The sequence below is a fragment of the Humulus lupulus genome, chromosome X (genome assembly GCF_963169125.1).
Source record: "Humulus lupulus chromosome X, drHumLupu1.1, whole genome shotgun sequence".
Taxonomy (NCBI): domain Eukaryota; kingdom Viridiplantae; phylum Streptophyta; class Magnoliopsida; order Rosales; family Cannabaceae; genus Humulus; species Humulus lupulus.
The window spans coordinates 113890299-113898869 of record NC_084802.1 but is presented as its reverse complement, the minus strand read 5'-3'; the positions used below and the strand labels follow the sequence as shown (position 1 = coordinate 113898869).

Below are 8571 nucleotides of genomic sequence, written 5' to 3'. Positions count from 1 at the left end.
TTTGAGTATCTAAGTTAGAGACTTCATAACTCACAAAATATAGTCAAGTTTGAAAAACCATTTTATAAGTTTAATATTAAATATACCAAGAATGTCCAGTTAAAATTTTAGCCACAAATAATTAGTTTAACTCATTCAAATCGTTGCTCAAAGTCTGAGTATTAAATTTGTCAATCAATACATTAGATTGCACATGAAATCCCAAAATGCTCATTACTTGAGTTATACAAAATGTTTTTCAGTGGTTCAAAAGCCTAAACTTATGTAATCTTCACCTATTTAACAGTGGTAAAAACATTTTTATGAGAACAGATTGTAAAATTAGGGTATGACTCGTTGGAAGTCACCCATAAAATCTGGCAGCAATAAATTTTTATAAACTTCCTATGGATACAAGAGATCAAAACCTTCTATGCATCTCAAAAACTCAGATTGGAAGATTAAACATAAACTATTACCAAAACACAAGATTTTTACCTATAAAGTTCTAGGTTTCGTTTCTCTTGGGTCCTTGAGCTTTTCAAACCACTCATCTATCTTCTTGGAACCTTAACACTCATCCCAAACTCCCCATGATAAGATTCAAACCAATCTTAGAATAAATAATGAAATGGAGAGATTTTGAAACCCTAAAACCTACCTTGAAATCTTAGAATAAAGTTTGCATGCACGAGATTTTAGCTCCTCTCCGTACTTGAAATGAATTCCTGCTCTTACAACATACATGATCTGATTTAGATAGAGCTCCAACCCAGTCAAACAAAATGAGAAAGCACCCAAGGGTGCTCAGCCAAGAGAAGGGAAGAAGAGCAAGAAATGTTCATGAGAAGTTACCTCTTTGATGAGCTAAAGCTTGGAGGTGCTCCAATGGAGTTCTTGTGAGGATAGAGAGAGGTTTATTTTTCAGATTTTCTAGTGAGATGGGAGATCTTTCTTGCTGAAATGGTGAAGAGAAAGAAGAAAAAAAATTAAAGAGGAGAGAGAGAGAGAGGCTAGACGTGTAGAGAGGAAAAGAAATAGGAAGAATGGGTTTTTGGTTTTCCTCTTAGCTAGTTTAATGTAAGACTTGAAGTGACAATAGGAATATGATGACTCTCTTACCCTCACATGTCAGCCAACCCCTCTAAAAGATGCTTTTGCCCTCCTATTTTCTTTTATTTTTAAACAAAGCTACTTTTTATAAAAATGAAATTTCCTATAGTTTTCAACTAAAGGAGCTTAGGATTTTTAATATAATAGAATTTCATACCAAAAATATTTGACGACATTAGTCTTACAAAAATAACTATTACATAATTCTACTTATGTAATTTCCTTTGGTCTTAATACCTCCTTAAGTAGCATTAAGTATTTTCCCATAGCTTGGAGATATTGAATTTTGCTGGAAAATTCATTAAAATTATTTGTTTTCCCTTATACATAATTATTTTATGCTCAACTTAATTTTCCTTTTGCCATAATTATTGGAGAAATATTTTAGATACGAGATTTTTACCCGATTAGGGATTTTGTTTTTGTCGGCGACCGCAATCTAAGTTTGATTGAATAACCAAATTTATTATATAATAACCAATATTTAAATACATAACTTACATACAAGGCATACCATATTTCTTACACCTATCAAAATACTTAGAAATAAAATTTATAAGAATAAAATTTCCTGTAAACCCAATTTTTACACGGTGCCCTAAACTTAGGGCGTTACAAGTTCCATCATATGTCATCATGTAGGGAATTTTAAACTTAGGTGAATATGGAGCTATAGTAATATGAGGAGCAAAGGGCAAGAGCTCCTCATCTGAATCCTAGGCTAAGGCTTTCTTTATCTCAACCAACAAGTGCCTCATCTGCTCTTCAATGATTGTCAATATTTTTTGAGTCAGATCTCTTGGTGCCACAGGGACCTAGGGCACCTGGTTAAAGGCTTGATGGAATCCACACTACAAGAAAAAATACTTTAAATAAGACCGAAAAAGTATTATCAAATATATACCAACACTCTTTGATGTGTTAAGGAAAGCGGTGTTATAGAAGGTCGGAGCACTTTGCATAACACTTTTCCATAGTTATAGATATGTGTTATTGTATAGCGTACGATAACACTTTTGTTGTGTTATTTAATAGTTAGATAAGTATTTCATTATGCTATTTATAAATAGATTATATAACACTTTTTTGTACCTATAATGTAGTGTTATGATACACTTTATAATAACACACTTTCTGCATTATAGAAAATAGTTTGCATAACATAATTTTATGCTTATAAACCAGTGTTATTGTGAAATATACAATAAGACATTTTTTGTATTATTCTAATATTTGGATAAGCTTGAATTATTATTATATAAACCTGTACATTATAATAATTTTTTATTGCATTAATTCAAACCCGCTTCATTTAATATACTTAAGACACCCTTAACTTTGTACAAATATATTTTTGAGTACCAATTATATGGTTCATAACACATACAACAAAATAATTGTGTCAAAATACATTCAAGATTATCTTAAAAACAATCCAAAAGTCTTAAGATATTCAACACTGCCTGATTAACATAAACAAAATATTATCACAATAGTCAACAAAATAGTCTTAAATAGTTGCATATTCAACAGTAAAGGTAGGAATTCATGATCTTCCAAATGTCAGCACATCAAAGCCTTTGGACTTATAGCTTTGAAGAATTGGACGAGTGGCGCCTTTGGCAGACGATGGCAATGCATCACCCACCATGCTCGTACTAGCAGGCGAATCATAGTAGGTAGAATCAGTTCCTATAGTTGCAACATCACTTAATAGGCTGCTTAGAATATCCAAACTCCAGTCAGCCAAGTAACCAGGCCTTGAGATTTGAGTACTTACTTCAATATCTCCTGAAAGCATTGCCACAACTCTAGACATTGATGGCCTTGATATTGGTGATGTTTGAGTGCATAAAAGAGCAACTCTTATGAGTCTTCTCACTTCATCTTCATCGAATTTGGATAACTCTGAATCCACAAGATCAGCTTCATTGTTTTGTTCTTGTAAGTTCAAGTCCTAGAGAAGCACAAATTAGTTAGAATTGGGCCTTGTTGTGTTGTGAATCCATAGCTAAACACATATACATTGAATAGTAAGGAGTTATGTACCCATTCAAGAAGATATATTTGTTCTTCTTCCAAATTAGGAGCAGAGTTCGGCCTACCACTGATAGTCTCTAGTGCCACAATACCAAAAGCAAACACGTCGACTTTCTCTGTAAGATGTGCGTGCATGGAATATTCTAGTGCAAGATAGCCACTGCATCATCATCATCATCATCCATGGTTATTTTTTGTTACATGATCATGCATAGAAGTAGGGTGACTAAATGTCTTCAATGATAAATTATCTTACATTGTTCCAGTAACATGAGTACTAATGTGAGTCTTATTGTCATCACATCTCTGTGGATGATTCTTAGTCGTGACTCTTCATGAAGATAAGCTAAACCTTTTGCTATACCTAAACAAATGTTGAAACGTGTTGACCAATCTAGCTTCAAGCTATTGTTCCCTAATCATGCCAGACATAGACATTATTAGCCTTGTTTAGTACATGTAATTGTATAAGCATCATGAGTGTTATTTTCATACTAGAAAGTGGTTGATCAAGATTCTTGTTTTCTAGATACTCATAAACAAGAAGTTGTTTGCCTCCCTCAATACAACATCCATGAAATTTGATCATGTTTCAGTGTTGGACAGTAGATATTGTGGCAATTTCAGCCACAAATTGGCTCTTTCCTAGATGAGAGGTCATAGATAGTTGCTTCACAGCTATCACTCTTCCATCATCAAGTGATCCCTATTGAGAATGAAGTTGATTTAATGGAATGAAAATAATGAATTTGACACAGTAACATATAGTGACAAACAACCAAATTTTTTTTTCTACTTTGTCAAATTGTATGCTTAAAAAGTACTAACATTTCTTGTTCAAGTGTTATGAAAATTTTGCAAACAAAATGAAAGTGATGAAAAAAATGGCTTACCTTATAGATAGGTCCAAATCCACCCTCTCCTAACTTATTAACATAATCAAAATTGTTTGTCGCCATCTATAGTTCAGCATAACTGAAAGTGAAAGGTCTAACATCCATTCCCAAGAACTCTGAAAATGAAAAACAAGGCACTATATGTCATGGCTCTTGATGTTTATGTAGTAGACTATGATGGTTTTCTATTCTATTTCTGAAATTTATAGGATTATGCAACATGTTATAGTAACATTTTACCAATAGTAGGTTCAAGCAGTTTTCTTTTTACTGCTTGGAGGCTTGTTACTAACAGTAGGTTCAAAGTCTGTACAAAACTATAGTCAAAACTTGATACAAATCTATATACATGAGAGGAAGACAAGTAATTATCAATTTTTTTTTTAATTCCACATTACCTGCAGTAGCACTGATGGGTGAAATAGAAGGGCCATAAGTACCTTGCTCTGGTATGCAACAAGTCCCTTTCCCAGCCCAAAACAGATGAACTTCAAGGTAGTTTTCTGATACTTGAGCTGTGAATACTTTCTCCACAATGTGAAAACAAATAACCTTTCTCTTGTTTCTTTGGGTCTGCAAGCAAGAATAGACTAGGTTAGAATAAATTAAAAAAAAGCGTCCATAATCCATAAATTAAAAAAGAGAAAAATCATAAGATATATAACATTTTAAGTATTAACTACCCATGATCCATAAAAAGAGAAAATATGTATATATATGTTTATGTCTCAGAGCATATCCAGTATTCATATTAAGAAAAAATACCTGAAACACATGAAAAAAGAGAAAAAAAATCACAAAAACTAGTGTGAATGTTTAGAAAGCAACTAGAGAAAGAAGCTCTTGATCAATATGATCAAAAGAGCTCAAGGACTTTTATTTATACATTGTAGAGATGTACAACGAGAGCCAAGAGTAAGGCAAGAGAAGTTAGTTACTAAAATACAGTTAGAACAACTAACAAAATAATAGCAATAACTAATTAACATAAACCCATGACTAACAATATTAACTAACAATATGGAAACATGAATACTTCATAAAACAAAAATCTAATGAATAAAACATACCAGCAATACAAGAGCATGTGCAATATTCATATTTCCTAAATATATATACACATCTAAAAGGCATAATCTATAACAATAGAAGAAAAAGAAATCCCAGACCAGATGCAATATTCATATATTTCATAAAATTATGCATAAAACAATATGAATCTACTTTCTCTAGTATAAGTATAGTTGTAATATCACAAAGATATCTTTCAAGTATATTCTAAGCCTTAAAAGTTGCAAGTAGTACTTATCGTGAGGTATTGATATTTTTTCAGTTCATAAAGCAGTCTCACCAAATTGGCAAGAGCCCTCATATGAAGATTTTTAATATTTTAGTAATAGAGAACGTACTAATAATAACCATGGCAAAGCAAATGTAAAGATTTAGTAGCAATACATACTAATACTGCTACTCATTACTCAGATGGGAATATAAACAAAGCTTTGTTGCTTTGTGGAGAAATAGAAGCTTTATGAAGCTAATAAACTTGTGCATTTTCTCTCTTTGGTCTCGTTCAAAGGAAACATCAGCCATGTATCTTTCAAGTATATTTGGGTGGATAACTAGAAACTATCAACTTATGCTATGTATAAATATGAAGACAACCATGTATCAACACCTTAAGTGAAACACGCCGTGCAATCACCCATCTCAGCGCTGATAAGATTCCAGCACATATTGGAATAGTCATTGCTGCCATGCCCAAAACATCTTCAGTCTCAATCTCGGGATCAGGATCATGTTTGAATGGTAAATTCAAGTTAAGTTCTCAACACCATACACAAAAAGGGACAATTGTTTAATAAAAATAAAGGAAGTGGATAAAGTTAATAGGATACTTGACTATAAAACACAATTAGCTTGATTATTTCATTTCTTGAGCCTTATAAAAGAACTTGATTTATTCCAAAAGTACAAGACATCAAACAGAGGATATAGAATGGAGAATATGTTTCCATGGCCCATCCTTGAGATAAGAAGAAGAAAGACGTCACCATTGCAATAAGCCCACCAATCTGATAAAATAAATGTCAGTAAAAATATTAAGATAATCTTATATTTTAATGACATTGCATTGACAACAAGTCACCATACTTGATCTGGTACGTCACTTCCTCCTGCAGTACCAGAATGTGAACCCAAAAACTATCTTACGGCAACCAATCCAGTGGTTTATGTTTTAATATTCAAGCAATCTCACATAGCTAGAAAAGAGCCCATGCATTAGCGTTAAATTTTAATAGGTTAATTACTTAAGAGAAGAATGATGTAGTCTGCCATTGGTTAAAAAATATTCTTAATTAAAATTCGCTCAAGGTTCATGATATGACATGATCATTATATAGTATCACAAAAATATCAGCTGGCGGTCTAAGAAAGTCATCCACAGACAACCAAGCACATACAAAAGAGGACTACCTTTTTCCAAACATGTCCTCTCCTCCCATATAGCAGTGCAAACAATACTCCGAGGACAACACCAGCATTCTTTGCTAGTATAGCTCTAAAATAATATAGAAAGAGAAGTATGGAATCAGTTCCGAATACAAGGGATATAAACAAGTAAAGAGCAGTAATTTGATATTCTTCAAAAATTTTCTTGTCACTGTTAGAGGAGCTATGCCAATTCAAATATAAGATTTGCACTTGTGCTCAAACTAAAAGTAATACTCCAGGGAGCGATTATTTTCAAACTTGTGTTTGTTTGCATAAATCACTTTGCTGTAAAGATAATATTTATGGCATTGTCATCAAGACTATTAAAGACTACAGTTAATATCATTTACAGCGTAAAATTTAATCATACGCTATTGTAATTAAAAAATGTGGCAACTAACATCACACTTCTGTTAGTTTAAATAGATGATAAGAACAGCCACATGAAATGGTAGCATGAAAATTTGTTTGAGATGAAACTACCTAAGAGGTCCAAAATATTTAAGACATTTTCCCCATAAAACGGAGTATAAAGTCATTATGCCACCATTTATTATAGACGGTACTACTTGGAAAACAGTAAATATACTAAGATATATGTACAACAACAATCATATAAGTTGATGTTCTTTCATGCATATTCTAATAAAGGTAACAAATTCAAAGAATCTGTGTATTTGAGAGCGGTCTACCCTACCAAGGGTTTTGCAAAACAAGAAATAGGATGGATGATGGGACCAGACAAGTGAAGAGAAAAAGAACAACAGAAACGCCTGTGTGAGTCAAGTATCGGTACAGAGGATAAATTGACCATATTCTCATGAAATTGCAAATAATATGAACAATTTGCATGGGGGTGTGCCTACAATAATATGAGTTCCACCATTAAAAGCCTCTCAAATCTCCACATGACACTTCCTAATCTCATTTCTTCAATTAAGAATCGTATATGAAATTAAATTGAAACAAATCAACTTGTATAAATTAATAACAAAAACGGGTTTTTGTTTCCCTTACCTTCAAATCATTACCAGCACAAAACACCTTCGAAACCAAACTACAAATCAAAACCACATTAGCAAAGGAATCCTTACTGAGAGCTTCAAGAGACTCTATAAACCCTCTTAGAAAATCCCTCCCAATGGCATTTCTCCTCTCAGGTCTGTTCAAAGTCAACTCAACGATTCCTACCATCCAAACACATTTGGGGTTTTCCCCCAAACCCATAAATAAATAAAATCAACCAAACACATCAAAACTCAGTTATATTATATGTGTATATATATATAATACCATAATCAGAATCAGAAAGCCTGTTAAGCTGGACGAGTTAAGACGGTGAGCGGTCCAAGATGAGAGTGTTAGGAAACTTATACAGGATCTTTATTTATTTTAATGTATATCTAATATCAAAAAAATTAATACGAGAAAGCCTAAAACATGTTTCTAAAATTGAATTCAAAGAGAAACAAAGAATAGAATACTTACAGTATACATAGCGGAATGAAAGAGTCCTTCCTTCAGTTTCTCTAACTCTTGTATCCTCTCTGTCGCAGAGTATTATCAAGAAAATGAACCGATCTTCTATTTTCTTCACAGTCTTCCAATGTATCCTTAGAATCACCTAGACTAGTGTGGGCAATTCTCAACACATGAGATAGATATAGAGAGAAGAAGAGAAAATAACAAAGAGGCTTAGAAAAGAACTTGTGTTTAGAGAGAATCTAAAACTATTAGAAAACCAGGGATTAAACTTATCTTTTAACTTCTCTCTAAGCACTCCTTTTATAGACACAATTAGGCCATTTAATTTAATTACAAAATCAATAAAATAATTGCCATTTTAAAGCCCTAGGTCGAAATTATCATGGGCTTTAGGCCCATGAAATTTCCCATTTGATTATAAGCCCATTGGACTTAAAATCAAGGCCTAACTTATTTTCTATTGATTTAATTATTTAAATCCTTTATCAAATTAATTATTTATAATTTGAACCTTGATTTAAACTTATTTATTAATTCAGATACCAATTTCTCTTAATTAATA

The 8571-nt window shown here is 32.5% G+C and overlaps 2 pseudogenes; both read right to left on the bottom strand.

Moving 5' to 3' along the window:
* Nucleotides 1-2638: 2638 nt before the first annotated feature.
* Nucleotides 2639-5128, bottom strand: LOC133806172 (probable LRR receptor-like serine/threonine-protein kinase At1g56130; annotated as a pseudogene).
* A 522-nt stretch (nt 5129-5650) lies between these two features.
* Nucleotides 5651-7718, bottom strand: LOC133806171 (uncharacterized; annotated as a pseudogene).
* Nucleotides 7719-8571: the final 853 nt, after the last annotated feature.